This window comes from Mytilus galloprovincialis, chromosome 11 (assembly GCF_965363235.1).
Source record: "Mytilus galloprovincialis chromosome 11, xbMytGall1.hap1.1, whole genome shotgun sequence".
Classification (NCBI taxonomy): Eukaryota; Metazoa; Mollusca; class Bivalvia; order Mytilida; family Mytilidae; genus Mytilus; species Mytilus galloprovincialis.
In genome coordinates, this window is record NC_134848.1 from 45,143,449 (window position 1) to 45,164,747 (window position 21,299).

General features: G+C 33.2%; 1 long non-coding RNA gene across 1 annotated transcript; it reads left to right on the forward strand.

The window, feature by feature from the left end:
- Nucleotides 1–16,652: 16,652 nt before the first annotated feature.
- Nucleotides 16,653–20,750, forward strand: LOC143052244 (uncharacterized). Its single transcript, XR_012971049.1, has 3 exons — nt 16,653–16,794; nt 18,884–19,009; nt 19,514–20,750. It is a non-coding gene; the product is annotated as an uncharacterized LOC143052244 (long non-coding RNA).
- The last annotated feature ends 549 nt before the right edge of the window (nt 20,751–21,299 follow it).

Below are 21,299 nucleotides of genomic sequence, written 5' to 3' on the forward strand. Positions count from 1 at the left end.
AACCCAATTCGGATTCATATAGGTATATCTTCTCATATATGTTATGTAGGTATGATACTAAACCCCTAACGGTAAGGATTGTGCCTTATCTTCATATGATGAAGACATAATCTTTCAATCAGTTTAGTTGAAGTCTGGAGCCGGCATGTCAGTAAACTGCTAGTCGTCTGTTGTTATTTATATATTATTGTCATTTTGTCTATTTTCTATGGTTACATCTTCTGACATCAGACTTGGACTTCTCTTAAACTGAATTTTAATGTGCGTATTGTTATATGCGTTTACATTTCTACATTGGCTAGAGGTATAGGGAGAGGGTTGATATCACCATATCAACCACTTTATTTAAGAAGCTTCTAACTGATGCCAAATGCTAGAGTGTAAAATTGTAATTGGGACCTACCAATACTATTAGAACTTTTCTGAAAGAGACTATAAATGAAAATAGAACTATATTATCTTTCCATAATGATTGAATGTTAGGAAAATTGACCAGAGTTATCTTACTTTACTCACAGAGAGAGGAAAGCAAAAAATGTTCGTTATTTAAGCCTAATTAACATTAAAACAATTTTCCACTAACAAATAAAGTTACCTTATTTAAATATAAGGAATTTGTTAGCTAAATCTATTAATTTTATTAGATATTATGAATTTGTATGACAATAGAGGAACATGCTACTTAATGTCCCTTCGCTATTCATATCCTCTGTTTGTTCAAATGTGGAACTAAATTCAGTCAATGCTTACTTATTTTTTACAAAACACTTTGTGATGGTCAACAGTTTTTCATTTTCAAAAAGTATAAGTAAGAACAATGTCATTCTAAATGTGGTATCACGTATTACAACATAAACACAACATTTCTGATCTAATTGTGTTTTTGTTTCATTTATGACTTTTTGTGTTTTACAGTCACTACCTTAAAATCTGAATATTTACAATTTCAGTTTTTAAAACCTTTTGGGTTAATCGATCCTAGATATAAACAGATCTTAGCTTGATATGGTTAGGTAGTTCATATTTTCAATGCGCTTCAATGAAACTTCAAAATAATACTGTTATTTACGAGTTCGACTGGTATACTTAAGGAACATCAGTATTGTAGTTGAAATCAAAACTGAAGTGATGTATGTTTGATTCATGCCATTGTGTATTAACTAATCTAATATTGAATTACAAAAGTTGTTTATGAATAAAAAAAAAGGTTGAAATACGTTATCAAATAAAAAGTTAAGCTTGCTTCTGCTGATGTGCAATTCGGTTTATTGAATTTCCTGATGAATGAAGTATATTGATGCATTTAATGATACATACAAAACCAACATTTACTGTTGGTTACCTAACAGGTAGAAAATATTGCTATGTTTCATTTACCTGTTTTTGGAATACGGCTCTTGGCAGAGTCCTTGAACATTCCCTCAACAAAAAGACACTCATAACAGAGTACTTTCAGTTACGCCCTAGTCACACTAGATCACGATAGTACAACGGCCTCCGCGATATAAACTAAATTCAGATCGTGGTGAGGTCGCGGTGTATGAGCGAAATAAATGTAAATGTTCGTTCCTTTCACGTTGCTACTACGTCCTAATTACGCTTTTACAATAATCCAGCAACGATTATATTACGTTCTCGCCACGCTTATTCTGCGACCTCACTTCGATTATCATGATCTTTCTACGCGTAAAACGTCATCCCTACGACCATACCATAATTTATTCAATTGCAACACTATCTTACCCGGGTTCTACCGCGACAGCAGCACGCTCTTACAATGACCATACTACGATCATACCAACTTCATATCGCGATCGAAGCAATGGTGTCAACATCGTGTTCTATGGATACATACTGTTCAATTCTTTCTATTTCTTATTGATGCATAGCTTTACTTGGAATCAACTCAGTTTTGTAGCCAAAATCTACCAGAACCCTGGGCGTGGATGTAGACGTAGAGGCAGAAAATATATATGATAGTAACAAATCATGATGCAGTACAGATATGTCGGACAGACCAATCCAATCTTTATCAAATCCTATAGAGTTTTTATATATTTTATATGACAGTGACAATGAGCATAATGGTCATAGTATAAACGTAGTCAGGTCGTAATTAGAGCATGATGAGGACGGCATCGGCGTGCTTTAATCGTACTTTGGTCTTGAACAGCGTGGTATAAACGAGGTACAGTCGTGTTTGAAGCCTGGTTTGGTCTAGGTAAGAACGTGATGGTCGTAGTGAGGTCGTAATAAAGTCGCTGTGAAATCGTAGCGCAGAATTAAGATTTCGCTACGCTGTTGCCACTATGGTACCGCGACCTTTGTGATCTTACCACGACTTTACTCTAACTATGCTTCTACTACGACCTCATTTCGCCGCGATCGCACAACGATTGTTTTGAACATGTTAACAGTTGGCCACCTCATCACGACCTGGACTGCACCTTTACTGCTGTATACATGATCACAATACGATCTTCACAATTTGCATGTTTTTCACAGATCGTTGCATAGTGTGACTGCGGTATTACAGATAGCTTCTTCAAATATAAAAATAACTTATGAAGCAAGCATGCATCTAAAACTAAAATATAAATTAGTACACATCCAACATCCCACGGATTTAGTCAAAGACGTCATAAGCAATGTCTAGATTCGTGTTTCGATAGATTGTAGAGCTGTGAATGTGCATATGTATATAACAATTTGATTTGATTTTGATTTTGATTGACTGATAACAAAATCAATATTAATACAAAAAAAGTAAAAATTCAAAGATCTAATTATAGTGTTGAATTGGTAATAAAAGCTGTTATTGCTTTATCATGCTTATTTTATATAATATATTTGCTATGCGTTATTGCCGTTGTTAACTGATTTTATCTGATAACCAAGTTTGTAAGATTAATGCTACATTTTTAAAACAGATCAAATCTTAAATATCTTACTTAAAATATATTCGACTTGAGGAATATGATGTTTATTGCAATATATATTCAATGCAAGTTAGCAGTTATCTAATATCGTTTCGATTCATAAAAAGGGAAATCACGGAGATGTTTGTTTAACAAGCAAAGTTGTATGCGTATTTATTTACAAAATAATTTATTCTTTCCTTGATGGTTTACTCATTTTATACGTAAACCACGTACCATACACCATTACACTATAGACCTTACATCCTTCAAAAAAGTTTACGGAACTCCTGTACCCTTTTCCTTTCGTTTTTAACATGTTTAACACTATTTGTACCAGTAAAACTTACTTACACTGCAACCTACTAAAATCCATATCCCATATTTTACACCATTGCACCATACAAGTACACCACTTCACAAATCCCGTTTTAATGGGAATTTTATAATATTTAGGGGCTAAATTGAAATAATGTAAACATAGGTATCAATATATGTATTCTTTGTTAAAGAATTGCCAAGGTTGCTATAAACGTTGAAAAGATGCGTCAATGAAAGTTTAGCAATCCTGAGTTTAAAAATACGACATACTAATAGTAAAGGAAATTTAATTTAAAGCATGATATTAAATTTATCCTCGAACAATTTTCAGTTTCGAAGAACTTTTTTCTTTCTTTCATACATGAATATAAATTCGATGTACAGCGTTTATATGAAAATGACATTACACAAACAAAAAACAGAACTAAAGATCCGTAGATTTATTACGGAAATTTTTAACAATTTCTTGTTTTTCAGTTTATGCAGCGGTTCATCAATGCCAAACTTTAGACTCATTCAATTGGAGTAAATCTACTGATAATGAAAAAGTTACAAACATATGGTGTGAAGACTTTTGCAAAGCTTCTTCTGCAAATTATCGTTACTCTGGAACAAATATAAGTTGTATTTGCTTCAAATATTAAAACATCCTAGAACTTTGAAATCATTGTTCATATATACCCCAAATTGTTCCTGGTTACTAGCTCTAACATTTCGCAAAAACACATGAAATTAAATATATTAAATATATGCTGCGGAGTTACAAATGTAAAAAAAAAACAATAATATAATACTTAAACTTGTATTGCTGTCGTAAAGCAATTTTTTTTATCATTACAAAAATAAAGAGATGAGAAATTATTAAAAAAAATAATTGATCCATAAGAGTGGAAATGAAGTAGTAGAATGACGATCACCGTTATTACTGTATGACATCATTGACAGGAGAAACTGGCTATCTTCCTATGTCAAGACTGATCATTCATGTTGGATATTTGAAGTTCCCTTTTTGATATCAGGACTTAATATTGTCCTGCCCATCATTTTCAGATTGAAATAAATGATTCTGGAAATTCGTTTGGTAATTTGTAAAACATCAATGTGTGAAACTTCAATCTGGGAATTCGTTTAAATAATGAATCGATTTAATCGAATGACGTTTGCTTCAGGAATTGATTTGGTTTTTTAACCGCCTATTTCTGCACTATCTATTGTGCTCTTTGGTGGCTGTCAGCTTTTATTTGTTGAGGAATACAGAGTGCGTGGGTAAAACCAACAACCTGCGGTAGTAAAATTGACATTCGCAGTCAAGTAAGATAGGAGTCGAGCGCATCTCTCCTATGTGGAACTCAAACTCACAACCACGGTGTTGACAGGCTAGTGATATATTAGTTCGACTTCTATGACCAATCAACCGTCGATGTACCCATGCATGGAGTAACAAAATAAATACTCGGCTTTCATTTGTTGCATTAAAGGCACTTTTCTGTAATAACCTTTGCTACATTTGGAACACGATCTGCATTACCTCCCGAAACACCCGAGACCCCTCTGGCTTTTGGTAGGGTTTATGTTATTTAGCCGTCAGTTTTCATAATTTAATAGTTTGAATGTCATTTTGGTATCTTTGGCATCTGCTTTTTGATAAATGGTTATGACGAACTTTTGAAAATTAACATATATAAAATACGGATTCATTAACATACAATAAAATTAGAAAAATGTATTATTTTAGTCTTTGCATTATTGCCTATCTTGGTGCAGGGAGTTTCTCTCGTTCTGTCGATAAAAGCCTTACTTAATGCGTGCATATATTTGCATTCACATCCAATCTGAATAAAGACGTTAAGTTTAATACCTCATGTCGTGATAGTTCCTCACTATTGCACACCAACAACCGTGGTAATAATATCTTTAATTGTCGACAAGATACCTTCATAGTGTAATTTGATCCAACCGTGCACATGCATTCGTTTTTACTGCTAGACTTTAAACATTTATAAATTACCTATACTGTTCAAAATCATAACCATCATGGTTTAAATGAATTTCTCTAATTCTTACACGATTTATTCCTTTCCTGACATGTTGGTTATATTCATTTAATCAACGTGTGAATCGTTTGATCTCAGTTCTTCATTGGTCAAAATTCGATTATGGCGTCGAATTTTCTTGATTACATCTGAATTTCCTATTGTGACGGCACGTAAAAAGGCTGTCATGCCTGATGACGTCACATAGAAAGAATACATCTTTTTGCAGATCATTTGAAAAGAAGTATTGATTTTGTTTGCATATTGCTTAAAAAATCATTAGAGCAACAGATTCCACCACCAAATCTCGTGTAATACGACATTTATCCACTCTCGGCGAGCCTCGGGTTTTAAATTTGAAAATTTAAATGTCTCGAGTTGATAAATATCGTATCACACTCGATGTAGAATCTTTATTTATCAATATGTCAGTGCTATATTGTCGTCGTATAGTCATTGTCTCCGTGAAAATATATTCGATAAAGTTTTTGAATCCTAATCATACATCATTATTTTATAGACTTATAATGTAGGATAATTGACCTATAACACTGACATCATTTTCAAATGTACTTTCTAGATTTACACCACATTTCAAGGGAAATTGATAGTGATAGACAAAAATAAAATGGACGAACATTTGTTTTTATTATTTTTAATATGCTAAGCTTTTATACGCTTGGTTAAAACCAATCAGAAAACATTTATGGGAGTCACCACACTTTAAAAGTTATGATTTTTGATTTGCTTGTTTTAGCTTAATATCGTTTCTTGATAACAACAATCGTGTATGTTGTATTAGGTCTGGAGACTTTGAGCAGTTCAACTGGCTGTAACATTGTGTAAACCAGAAGAAGCACATTAACTGTTTTTTTTGTATTTCGAGCAATGAAACATAAAAACCATAACTGATTGGCAGCAGTGTAAATAAACTATCATTTGATATATGACGTGACTATCAATAAAACAAATAGCTCGTTATTTTCCTAAGTTTATCAGAAATTACGAATACATATGTATTTTGTTTTTCTTTTCATTTGCTGTATCTTGCTCAAAATTTTGATAAGATTGATAATAAATGACACCAAAGAGGCAATGTGCATTTCAAACTAAAATTAGTTAATTGAACCCTCTCCCGTGTCAAAATTATCTTCATGAACACTGTTTTGTTTTAGCTATTTCAAAATTGTTTGATGCATCTTTGGATGTCGCAATAATTTGTGTTCGAAGCAATTGATTGTCATCTTACAAAATGTAGAAGAATAATCTTTCGTTCCCTATTTTACAAATTGGTGTGGTGTTTAGCCATCATACCTATTTTCTTTAGATTTGCGATGCATGACCCAGGATTTAAAGGTTGAAATCCAAGTCATGTTATAAATTTGCTTTTCCTCGTTGTTGTATTTCCTCTGAAACTTTGTAAGATTAATGAAAACAACTGTTACTTGTCATCAGTACCTATAATTTCGTTTTTTTTACATTTCTTTCCTTGAATAGACAGAACTAAAAAAAAAAAAATATTTTAACAAATAAACGCAAGCGGGTTTTTGTAGAAACATTATGCAAATCTCATTTACATGAATATTTTCTTAATATGTACAACGGTTCTTGGCAGTATATGTATCAAGTTTAAGAGAAACTCAATATTGAATTTTTCATTTAAATTGGTACAAATAGTCTCCATACTTAATCAAACCTACTGCCATTTAAAAAATAAGGGTCCATGTACTCTTTTTCAAGTTAAACAAGATAAAATCATAAGTTGAGAAATGTATCTTTTCCCGAAATGTCACAGTTTGGCGTCACGAAAATATCATTTTAATTTAGCATCGTCATTACCTCTCCTGTATCAGTATCGTATGCCCTTAAGGTAATGATGACATTTCATTGATGCAGCGCTTGAATTTGGCAAATTTGAATAGTAGCATTATCAAATGTGTTTAGCCGGTATTATTCATTCACCAACAAGAAAAGATACAAAAACAGGTAAGGGCTGTGCGGCATAATTGAAAAATTGGTCCATAAAAAGATCAGTTTGGTATTTCAAAATTCGTAAATCAGCTTTAAAAATATGTGAAATCTTGGTGGTACCTATTTAAATGATGATTGAATCTTTATGGATATAAGTTATGGTACGGAACGTCAAACATTGTGCTAAGGATCTGTAATAATTTAATATAACATACTTAGAATATAACAGGACAATGGGAAAGCCACTGATTAGTTCTGCGCCTCCTTCCATATGACGTAACGGCAAAATAATCAAGGGCGACAATCGATATTTTTACATAGACGGCGACAGTATCGCGCCATCTCGGTTATTTAGATCGTGCACATTGTACGTGTGATTTTTCAAGAAATTTATTATTAAAGACAATTAAATGTTTCATTTCATCATCAATTAGTTATATAGGTAAGTTTTACAGGTGACCATGCTATAATTTCTTTTTAGGAGATTTTATTTTTCAAGAAACAAACATCTGAAAATGGCAAGTGACTTTGTTATTTTGGAAGATAACATATGGCGGGTGTTTTCTCCTTCTGAAAATAACTGACACATTCGCATCCTGTTTGCAATTTAGATATAAAATGAACACAAATAGTATCTATGATGATAGGAGTCCCTAAATATTTACATAAATATCCATCACTCCCTGTCACATTGCAAATGAGGCTGCGAAAAGAAGCACATAAAGCGACGCCATTTCCAACAGATCAAGATTTCTGAGCTCAAGAAATCCTAGTATTATTACTTTTAATGGCTAGTAGAGAGATATGAACACTATCCATAACATAATGCATTGATCAAATCGGGTTATGGCTATATGTTTGCCTCTTTTCGATGCTGAAATCCAGTAAATTTCCACGGACCACATGTAAATAAACGCCCCTTTCTCATTGTGAGACTTCAATTTTGAATAAAACTTGAATTTTGCCATGTCAATGTTAGCATTTAAATTTTAAATAAATTATTACGGTTGTGTAAAGCATTTGTGCTGATTTGTTTGGTTGTCTCGAATGGAATAAAGGATAATATGCATGGTTATATATTTTTATTTTTGAACCCAAAAAGTGTGTGACAAAAAAATAAATTATAGGAAAAAGATAACAAATTCATAAGTATAGTTTAATTTTATCCTAAACCTCTACCGATCATTTCTTACAATTATTACAGGGTTCGCAAAATAGGAAACCAGGGGCGGATCCAGCCATTTGAAAAGGGGGTTCCCTACCCAGGATAAAGGGGAATTCCAACTATATGTCTCCATTCAAATCCACCACTGGGAACTATGGCAAAAAGTATATAGAACTATGACTAAAGGAACAAAGAATACTAAAAATTGACTATAAAATAAGGAATAGAGGAAATGACATGCTAGTCCAAATAGTTATGACGTCTGACAAGGCTATTTAATTTTTTTTCTTGGACGCCTTCCTACGCATCCCAGAAAACAATTAAAATATTCTAACCAGACGTCATGATTATTTGAACTATTGATGTGCTAATTTATATTTTGAGAAAAGAGAAATGATGAACAAAACGTATAAAAAAATAGAGACAAAATGATCTTCGAAATTAAATGATAAAGACATGGAAAACACCCCATCCAGACCCTTGTTTATGTGATCAACAGTACTATTTGTTTTTGCTGAATTGTGCAGATGGGCATGTAAAGTATTGTTTAAGGATTTCAGATAGTGGAACTATTAACCAGTGGGATAATATAATTATGCCCCTCCTTTCATGCTAAATAAAACAACTACTGAGATTTATTGTTGATTTTGTTTGTCACATTTAGTATTGGGTAGGTGTTGTGGCCAGATTTTATTGGCGGTGGATACACTAAATAGCAATTACTGGTATGAAGAATTAAAGACACGAATGATTGAATGAAAAGTTACCTTTTAAATAACAGATACATGTAAGATAATTCAATGTTGCATATTAAGTTATACTTTATTTAAGGGGGCTCTCGGGTCTTAATCATTTTTTTTTCTAATAAAGGATTTCGCTATTTTTTTCTATAAATAAACGTTATCCTATACCTAATAGAATTATAAAATAAAAATATGGGATCACCGTTCATTTTAGCTCACAATCTGACTCCGAAAGAAGCAAATAATTTTTTAAAGGTCCTTTTTTTCTGTTGAACTAATAGGAGAAAAAGAGGTAATATCCGCAAAAAAAAGAACTAAATTACAGAAATCGCTAAAATTTTACAATTATTTAGTTTATGTACAGCTTATTTGAAAACAATAATAAGAAATATAGGTCACCGATAAGTTTTAAAAAAATATTTCAATTTGAATGCCAACAAATGGCATTTTTGCACCAAAGGGAGATAATTTGGAACTTTTTCAATGATACAAACATTTTAAAAGTCATCTAGGGCCAAACCGAATCGATTTGTGTGGTTGATTTTTCTATCATATTATAAAGTAATAACTAAAAGTGTAATAAAATAAATTTGTAGTGAAAAAACAAATGTTTAATTTCTCGCTGAAATTTTTGAACCCGCGAGCCTCCTTAAACATTACTTATATCTATTTGAAAGATTGATATGTTATTATGGTGATGAATTTAAGGTAATGAAGAAAATAAATACTGATTATTACCTTTTCTTGAAGGAGGGCAGGACCTTTTTCGGGACGTCTGGATTGGGTGTTTTTAAGCTCAGGATTTCGGGATTGACCCTTTCGGGATCCGGGATTTCCTTTTATTTTGATTTTTTTTCAAATTCGTGACCTTGGAAAATCTAGTTTTTTAGCCCGGGATTTCGAGATCAGGACACCCGCAACACCCCCCTTCTTTGACATATAATATAAAGGATTTAAAAATAAATTATTTTTTTACACCAAAAATCTAAAATATTTTTTTTGTTTTTGTTGGATCATATAAACATTCTTTTGATTATTTAAGATTAAAATAAGAATGATTTTAATTTTAAAAAAATGATAACAAACATCTGAAAACAATCATAGTATACACATTATGGGATTTTATCATGTTTGAATGCTTTCGTGTAGCATACAATTGGCTATATATCCACTCCAATTGAGTATTTTGGGATAGTTGTGACATCTGATTAGTTTTCCATTAGTGAAATTCAAATAAGAAACCTTCAATTCCAATTTAAATGGGAACCTTCTGAATATTGGACCACATAGAAATCAGTAGACTATTAAAATATATGATAATTACATATGACAACTCTTAAGATTTGTAAAAGCAAATTGCTTGTTTCTGAATCCTTAATATTATTTCATTGTATAATATGTTTAATGTTGATTTATCTGAATAAATATTGTTTAAACTAAAGATGTTTGAAATTATTTTCATTTGATAATGTCATCTGAATAAATTATATATTTTCAGATAACAATAGGAAGAGCAGTATTTCTATTTTGAGGATTTACATGTATAGGACAGAGGACTATTTGACTTGATTTTACACTTACTTGGACTTTTTAACAATAATACTCTTAAATTATGTATTAATATTTTTTACACGTTATGTTTCATTTAACGTTATTTTTATGACTTTGTCTTTTTTTATCATTTAATAAACTTTTCTTTTCTAAATATTTTTTTATAATTTTAAATACACAATGTGAAGCACTCAATCATTTTATATTGATAACGCAGGACAACTGTCTATGCGACAATAATGATGTTGCAATACAATAAAACTTAATGTCATTGAAAAACCTGTGATTCATAGATGAAAGCTAGCATATTCATAGCGACCCCCTTTCGTGGGAAACATTTTGTTGATTATATAGGAAATCACTGGAGCGGATTCCTCTGAAATCAGTCAGCAGCCCCCTTTCAAAAAGTTCTGGATCCGTCACTGATATCACAAATATACATGAATGTACTGTAGTATTTGAGACATAAAAAAAATCAGACATAAAAAGTCAACTCGGTGGTCTTAAATGATTTATTTGAGCAACTTGAACCCACAACATATACTTGATATCAGGTGCTCTGGAAGAGTAAGCAGATCCTGCTCCTTGTGTTGTATTAAGAATGAGAAGCTTGGTGCCCTTTTCCTATTTGTAATCACATGATTTTGTAAATTATTGCAATTGCGTGCTTTTAGACTTGAGTAAAATGTGTTAAAAAGTATTATATTGCAGAAAAATCAGCACACATATATATATATGAAAGGTATGGTTCTTATTAAACTATAGATCCTGTGTCCAAGCTTTGTGAGTGAGACATTCATATGCCATTTTCAAAATAAAGTGATATATCATTTTGTTAATGCTTTTAGTGGTCATATAGCTCTAACATTTATTAGAATTAAATGTACTAGGCATTGGGCATTCTTATTGAATGTTAATCTTAAGTTATAAAAAGTTTAACATGCCCCATGGCCATATTATTTATAACTGTTGATGTAAATGTCCTTTGGTTTTGTGAGTCTTTGTTTACTCCTTGGTTTTGATTGTTATTGTCTTCAGATTTATATTTACAGAATCAAAGAATGACTGTAACCATTACCCTAAAAAAATACTTAAAACATAGATTAACTGAGTGCTTACACTTTGCACTTTTATTCAGATAATAACTATTGACTTACTGAAATGTCTTGGGAAAAAAGGGGGTACTTCCATACAACTGAAGTCAATTATATGGACAAATTCGTTCATAGATTAAACCAGTTTCAATGTACTACATACATCCGTTATAAACTGAAGCATAATTAAATAACTACAGAAAATGTGATACGAGGATTTTGAGCAAATGACGGTGTTAAGCCTTTAACCCATCATCAACACAAATATATTCAAAATCCTGGAAACATCATCACTCTTCATTGTCTCAATGAATTTCGTGGTTAAAAGCTGTTAAATATGTCATCATTTGCTTACTTTTGCACCGAAATAACTCCAAAAAGTTCTAAAAAATGTTGAATTTTGACCTCCAGTTGAAGTATTTATTATGTTAACAAGACTCAGAGTGACGGGGAATTCTGTACATAGTCATGTGTCCAAATGTTTCTTGGTCACATTTATTTATATCTCGACCAATGAAAAGCTTAAGGATGCATTTGTGTCAGTTCTTTGCAGACAGGGGGATTACCCGCGTTTTTTTGGGGAAATCAACGGAGGTAGTCTTTTGATTTATCATATTTCAGTAATAGTCCGGCCGATCGGTGAAAAAATTGCTCAAATAATGAGGAAAGCACCAATTTTTGCATGATGGTACATTTTTGTGTACTGAGCAATATTAGCTATGGACCCATCCTCAAAATTCAATATGGCGGCCTATTTCAAGATGGCTGCCGTACGTTCTAAAATATTTTCCAGTATTGCACAAACCACAGTGGATTTGGTGCTGGGTGCACAAAAATCAACATGTTTGAATGACTTGGTTTACTTAGCAAGATTTTGTTTTGTTCTAATTTTAAAATACAAAATGGCGGCTATTTTCAAAATGGCCGCCTTGAAATATAAGCAAATATTCATTATTGAGAATTGACCTGAATATAAGCATTTTATTGATGTATAGTGTCATTTGATATCTGTCCCAGTTCTGTCCTTTCTGATTTTGCCTTGCTTGTCATTTCATACACAAAGTAGTAGCTTTCATAAAAAGCTGCAGTAGTAGCTTTCATTAAAAGCTGCGCTATTTGTTGTCTTGGGTCACACAAAAAAGCTGTAATTTGGGATTTATCTGCCTTAAGATATTATTCAGTGCCTATCTTATCTCTTGGTCGCAATATTTTGCAATCTGAGACATTAAACTGAATTGAGAATCAGTTAAACACATATCAGTGAAATGGCAGGAATTGAGGACAACAAGGACAAGAACATTGAAATGGCAGAAACTAAATCACTTGGTGATATTGAGAAACCCACAGCTGAAGACGCATTAACAGAGTACAGCACAGAAATGGCTATTAAACAATTGTACCAAGAATATTTAACAGATAGAAAATCAAATGCTAAAAGAACAGTTGATATTTACCGCAATATAAAACAGAGCGAAGCGCTAATATATAAAATATGTGTTGGTCTCATTACGTTTCAAGCTGAACAGAAAGTGGCAATGAATATCAACAACAAACAGGTGAAAGCAATATCTCAGCAACTTCAGCAGTCTGAAGACAGGATAGACCACAAGGCTAGTAATAATTGCTTGGCGGAATTGATGGTCAGACCAATAAGATATGCAATGTTGTGGTGAGACGAATGGACAAGCCGACAACAACTGAGGAAGGAGACACAGTTCTATTTCAAAGTGTATTTGAACAGCATGGTACCTTCCAACAACTGGCATCTGTTGTGAATGAATCAGTGGACAATCGAAATAAAGAAGTTAATATTTACTGCAATGGACACATCATCTAAGCCAAAATTTGACCTTAGCCAGTACAACGCAAGTTTACCAAAAGTACACAACAAAATCCATGCAGTGGGTCTTTCAACAATTGTAGTTCGCATGAACCATAAACCGTGCCAACTCTGTTGAAGGTGTCTTCGCCTTAAGTGAAAAGTCATATGCCAGTGCCCTTGGCCCTGCATGAGACAGTTCAAATTATTCAACAACAATCTCCACTTAAGAACATACTATAAACCTCTAGTACTAATCAAGGATACCAGCAAAAGGCTTATGTGTCTTCTTACGCACACTAACCCTCTACTATGAGTCAATAATATTTGGTTTAGATCAGCACACCATTACAGAAACAATTAGCTGCAAATGAATTCTATCAAGTTTCTCCAATGTTGAATGCAGTGCCTACTTACGGTATCATCCCAGTCGAGTCAATGGCAAATCCCACATTTATCACTCCAATTATGACAATCTCGTCCGCTTCTGGAGCTCTAATATGCTTCCCATAACATCAAGTTGGCTCCATTGACCGATCCAGGAAAGGGCAGAGAAAAGAAAAAGAGTGTGACAACACCTCTTCTTCAGACTCTTTACTGGAGAGAGAATATACCATGTGGCAAGAACATCTTTGAGCAAGGGACCGGAGCCGAAGCCCACAGCTGCCACAAATTAAAAAACTCAATTGAAGAGGATCCATCTCTTGGGAGGCGCTCATTTACCAATTTGAACGAACTGCCGGTAGATGACAATGGGAAATCAGGAAAAATGTGTGTAGGCCCAGATTGCCAGGCCGATGTTGGCTTTGAGTACGCTCGCATGGTAAACACAGATGATGATTCCAAGGCCTTAAAAAGCATTTATTTGGAGCAGCGCTTCAGCAAGGAAGACGATCAAACCAGATTGCAACCAAAACATTCCGTCGAGGATGTAGAGACAAAGAATCTTCAAGGTATGTAATAGAGAGGAACCTAGAAACATTCAACAAGGCGTTAAAACACGTGAAAACCTCAAAAGCAAACCAGATGGCGATATATGGATAAAAAGTGCCAATTATGACCATCGACCACCGATAAAGAAAATATGAGCAGTCCTTTGGATTATGAGTTGCATAACCTCACACTGGATTGGCCGATCAATATAATCTCGGTTCTTCTGATAAAAAAATCATGGAAGATCACCAGTTCAATGGAAGATCACCTGATCAATATAAACGTGGAAGATCTATTGAGCAATACAATCGCGGTAAATCGGCAGATAGAAGTACATCCAAGCTTAATGCCTATCGATCAGTAACACCCCCACTAAGCTAGAGATCATATAGTCCCTAAAGACAACGGTTAGCATCTCCACGGACAAACTCCAGAAATCCCGAATATTTCAGACAACGGTCACCTTCACCAGGATACGGAGCAAATCAAAGTTTAACCCCAACAATGGAGCAAAGGGTCGGGTCAGTAGGACAACTCAGATTCCAAAGTCTATTGGCAATGAAACATCATCTTATCACACAATCGAACAGAGGCCCAGTGCCTCGTCCAATATTGTCATCAGACGAACCATTTGAAATAGCTTAGTAGTACGAGGTACTACACATGACCAGAATGTGAGCATGATTGTGGACACTGCTGCAATGATAACATTAGTAAATGAGAAATTAATTCCGGTAGAAAATTGAGATTTGGAGAACGTAACGCTATGTGGTGAGGTTAACAGCTTGTTATTGAGAAGATTATAAGGAACGACTCTCGACATTAATAGAGTAAACATACAATGGGATGTGTGCAGAGAGCCATTAACAGACGATGTTATACTTAGGCTAGTTATTTTGGACACACTGATCGCAGTGATAAACCTGAGTAGTCCCACAATTACCATTAACAATAAAGAGATAAATGCGTCATTTGTTAATAGTGGAAACGAGATTTTAACTCAGCTAGTTTGCATAAAACGAACCATCACAGTTCCACCAAATTCAAACATGACTGTTACCATTACGACTAATAAAAGTGCTGACCAGGAGTGCATTTTAGGACCATGCTCGCTGAAATGTTGCAAATTGGTTACGTACGTAGTTGGAAAAGGAAATAGTTGCCCCTTAACCATTTTAAATTATGGCAATCGTCTAATCCGCCTGAAGAAAGGTACACCTATTGATTACATAGAATAATTTGACGATGTAGTGGGTACGGCAGATGCAAACGCGATAAGTGACGTAAGACGTGGCATTGAAGAGACACGAGACAAGGTGCCCTCGGCACTGCCTCAAAGTTCAGATGAGTTTATCCGACCTATATTAACGTCAATCGACTCGTTTTAACCTATTTCAATCCAACCATTAAAACTGAAAGCGTTTAAAGAACAATTACAATAACATGTAACATTATGATATTGATTAACATTTTGAATTTCACTATTTGTATTTGTATATGCAGCTATATTTGCAACTTATGTGTTATAGAAATACCCAAATTATTTGTTTTATACTTTTGAATTAATTGATAACAAATTCAAGAACATGAAGTCCATTTTTTAAGAATCATTATTTTAATTTCCGAAATTATATAAAATACTTTTAGGACAATCTTGAATTTTATACCGTTTTTCCGCCATCTTGAAAATGGCAGCCATATTGGATTTTTCAGAGTGGGTCCATAGCTGAAATCAAAGGATATATAACCAAGAACTACTATGCAAAGTTTCATGCTTTCCTCATCAAGTGAGCAATTCTGCTCTATACCTGCACCAATCGGCCGGACTATAACGGATCACTTCTTTAAATACCTTATTTGGCAGTCGTGTGACAAAATCTATTCTAATGAAAAATTACCTCAAATACTGATAGATGATAAGTTGTTTTAATAAATTTATTGTCTGTAGCACAGGCTACGTTTTTGTTTACACTCCACCTCGAAATTTTTTGATTATGTCCCCTTTCCCGCGTGACCACAGGAAGGAGCTCTCAATGTCACTGGCTTTTCCACTGAGGGGAATCTCAATTAATGATTCCCTTAATTCATTTTGTTTCAGGAAAAACATTGCTATTGTGGAGAGACACAGCCGCCACCAGGAGGCAGCAGATTAAGTGATCTATGTTCAAATGAATGTCCAGGTAACCCGTCTGAAAACTGTGGCGGTTTGGACTATAATGTGGAACTGGTCACAATCTCGACAATAGGTAACTACTTTTGTAAGAAAAGATCCACTGAAGTAAGAACTGCTATATACAGTTCAGGATGTTCGCTTCTCTGTTTAAAAAAAAACCTAGGTTTTTAAAAGAGTGTTACACATTGATAGTACAAAAAAAACTGTCATTGATTTTTAGATAGTAAGCCATAGACAATTTGGAAGGAAATGTTGGTACATTTTTTTGTTTAAAACTAGGATTTTATATTTTGTAGAAATAGCTTTCTATACTAGTATTAAAACTGTATTAAAATTATGAAAAAAGTAAGGACTAGCGAAAATCGTTTTAATTGTAATAGTCTATATGTTTATGTGGATAAACCAGACAATTCAAAATAGATAACAAAAATCGTAAATCAAACGCTTTCCACATTAACAACTGCACAGCTATGGCATAAAGCATTTCTTAACTTCACTAAATAATATTTCAATCTGATAGTTTTGATGTAGCAAATCGTATTTTGAAAACAAGTACAGATATACTCGCTTTTTGTAGTTTGAAAACCACACTGCTCGTGTTAATACTTATTGTATGATATTTATGTTGCAATTATCATCTGGCAATCGGGATAGTGTATTTTACACCATCTTATCCCTGTTTCTCATACATTGTGACAACACCAAAATCAATGTTTTAATCACCATCGAATATTATTACCCAGGAGGCGATATCAAAAAAAGTTTAGTTGGTAGAGTTTTATCCTTTTTCGTCGACTTTATCGGCTTTAAACATGAATGTGTATATTATATTTACTTGTATTATTGAACGACAATTGATGTACGCAATTTATGGATAGATTATACATACATACTATCTCTAAAACATTCTTATTTTTTTTACCCAACAACTTAATTGCTTAACAAATCAAATCATTCGTTTAGAGGAAATTGTTCCATATTTTAGCTTTTGAGTTAGTTTTTTTAATTCAGTTAGCTTTTATAAATGGCAATTACACATAGTTTCAATTTTAGTTTGTTTACGTCTCCATCAAATAAACTATTCTCAATTGCAGAATTTTGTTTATTTATTCAAAATAAATGCTTATGTTGTTTGAATAGAATCTCCACATTTCAACATTATTTGACTTTACGTAGAGCAATGCATCAGACATTTTTTATCTTTAGAACACAGTGAGGCTTTACAAACTGAGAATGAGATCACAACGAACTTCAATCTCAAGAAAGAAGCTTACAACGTGTTTGGTAGAAGAAGATAAAAAAAGAAGATGTGGTATAATTGCCAACGAGACTTCACTCGAAATCAATTTGATTATTTCTGACGACAGCATATTAATTTATTATTTATTTGATGCATGATTGACACATTAAGCCCGATGTGTTTCAAGCGTTGCCCAAAACATATAAGTAATTTTTTACAAGTACATATATGGCATTATTTATATACTGACTTTAAAACTAACAACAATGTCATTAAAAACGGCTGTCAATTGAATAATAAAGGATGACTGTAATTTATACGTTATAATTAAATTTGGATTAGTACTCAACAAAAGCTGGAAGACAAATGCGTCTTTTGGTTGCCTATGTCGGTCCAACAAGGCATTTTATGCTATAACATGCATTTCCAAATGAATCTATATATTTAGAAATTGTTAACGTGTTTTCCTGTTGTCAATACGTTTATTTTTTGTATCAACTAGTTATATACCGGATTATACATAAAACATCTGAATCGATCTTTCAATTAAATGATACATATTGCTTCGTGTCTATATTGAGATCTATTCTGACAATGCGTTTCAAAATTAGTTGTCGCATTGTCACACTATTGCACTTGCGTTTACATTCATGAAAAGGTTTGACCCGAATTCAATTTCATTGTTTAGTATGTTTTTGTATTTTCCAACATCAGGTCAACTTTTGACCAAATCTGCTTTAGATATTAAGACGAACTGACATGGAGTTGCTTTTGATATATCTGGTACCATGTACATCAACCTGTTAGATTCGAGTCCTTGGTTTTTTTTATTGGATTTGAAAACTACTATATTTGTTTACTGATTTCGTTCGACTTACTAATGTCTTTGTCCCTCTTTTATATTTTGCTTAATTTTTTCCAGGACTATCAACTGAAACTGCAACTGTAACAAATACACAAACAACATCTATGTCTATAAGAGAATCAACAACGGCGGAGTTTACGAACATGAACACCATCGTCAGAACTCCAGCAATAGAAACAAAGAGTACGCTTTCTGCTATTCTTGTTTTATTTATTTCAATATCTGAAAACTGCAAAAACAGCCTTTTCAACTTCAATGAAAGGGACTTAAACACAAGCACCAATAGGTATTTACCATGCTGACAGGGTATGGTTGGAAAAAAATATATAGAATTATAAAAAAAAACTACATTTGCACTTTGGCTCATTTTAAAAATCCTGATGACACGAAAACGCAAAGAGTTTGTTCGAAAATATAGCGAGTTGAATTTTGCGTTGAAATACGTGTAAATAATTTTGTCAGTTTTAAATTACTTTATATTTACAACGTGATTGTATTCGTTTGCATATCTAGTGTTTTCGTTGCAATACTTTGCCATTGTATATCATTGTTCCTCCTAAAGGCATATACAACTTAACCCTTTTTAAGCTTCTTAACTGATATTTTTATTTTTATTTTATTTTTTCATTTAATTATCAAAACAGTAAGTCAGCGCAGAAAAATAAAAGAAAACTTTTGTTATTTTAGGAATCCGACGAAGGAAACTGTTATGTAAATGCCCAAAGAGGTTAATCAATACAAAGTGGCACTTCCTTGATGGAAAGAATATAACAGATGCAGAAGTAAAGGAAATGGTTCTCGAAGATTTCAACAAGAATATAAAATCCGAAATATCGGTTGACAAGAAAACAGTATCGAAGGAGGTACGAAAGAAAAACTCATCGGTGAACAAACGAAAATCTTCACAATCTATTGGATGGGGCTGCATTGTTTTTCTCATTCTTCCAGTGGTTTTCTTGCTCGCCATGGACATACTGAATTGTTGCATTCATTTCCAGTCACGCTTTGGTGACAGGAAACGGAACCGAATAGGTCCAATTTCTAACATCAAAGATTCGAGAGATAGCTCTAAGCCTATGCAAGAAAATGTCAATATCACCGAAAGTTATTACGCCAGTAGATGTGGCAACGATTTTCATCCTGACGAGGTGAAACTTGAAACGTATCGAAGGAGAAGGGACGACAACAATGAGGACGACCGCGATAAGTGGTTACAGTACATGTAATGCGTTGTTACCAAGTCTAGCCAAGGCGCTTGTAACTTCATAATATAATGTAAATTTTAAAATTCTGGACTTAATATGTACATGTACTTAACCATACGTTTTTGATATATTATTTTTGTTTGCTTCCCCTTTCGTCGTTTTAATGAATATTTGCCTTTAAAAAAGTCATGCCTGATTATGTTTATTGTGTTCCCTTTATTTTAAGTTTACTTTCTATATTTCAAGTTTATATATTTCATCCATTTGTTGGTTTTATGATGCATTTACGTGTATAGTCTATAGAAATCACCTCTATTTTGTTTTTGAAAATAAAAATCATAACTGAATGTACATGGACAGTAGAGCATAATCACAAGGCTACATCCTGTAGATATTGCTTACTCATATTAAGTCATTGCATAAGGTAATGCGGTTCTAAGACTGAATATGACGCTTTCTAAGTTTGATTATTAACTAGTTGTAATTGGTTTTGTACTGGCTTCCATTCACTTCGATTACATGTGTATTGGTCTGGTGTATATATTTTTTTATGATTTATACTACTGCTTTCAATAGTTAAGACAATGGCAACTAATTGTTACTGGGTTTTTTAAGTTGTGCTGTTATATCCCTGTCTAATGGTATTTCAGGATTAAACGCCAAGTCATGCATTGACTAGCCAATGTCGTCAAGTCAAGAGCCTGTAATTCATTTGTTGGTGTATGTGTTATATTTAATTTCGCTAATTAAACTGTTTGAAAGTTGTTTTGTGAGTTTAAAGCTGCCCCGATGCCTAAGAAAATGTCAAGTAACTACAGATTTGTTAGAGTAGATTGTCGATGTATCCGAGGTGAAGCTGTTCAGAGTTAGTAAACAGGAAATTTCAGATTTTATGTTATTATACAGGATTGAGATAGCAATAAAAATATCAAAAGAAAAAAATACAATACGTTTCAATTACAGTCAAGAGTCAAAATCCAGTGTTCCACTTGATTATAAAGGGAAACGACATTCATCACCTAATAAGCAGACAGCATGATGTCGTTATTTTCGTGGAGTCTACATATATCAGAGTATAGTCATAAAAAGTTGTAAGTTACCGAAGGGACTTTTAAAATCATATGTCAGAACACCAACAGAAAAACAACAGTATTGTATACATACAAAAAGTATACAAAACTGAAGACTGAACAACACATACCCATCAAAACAACAGGTGATCTCAGGTGCTCCGGAAAGGAAAGCAAATCATTCCCCACATGTTGCAC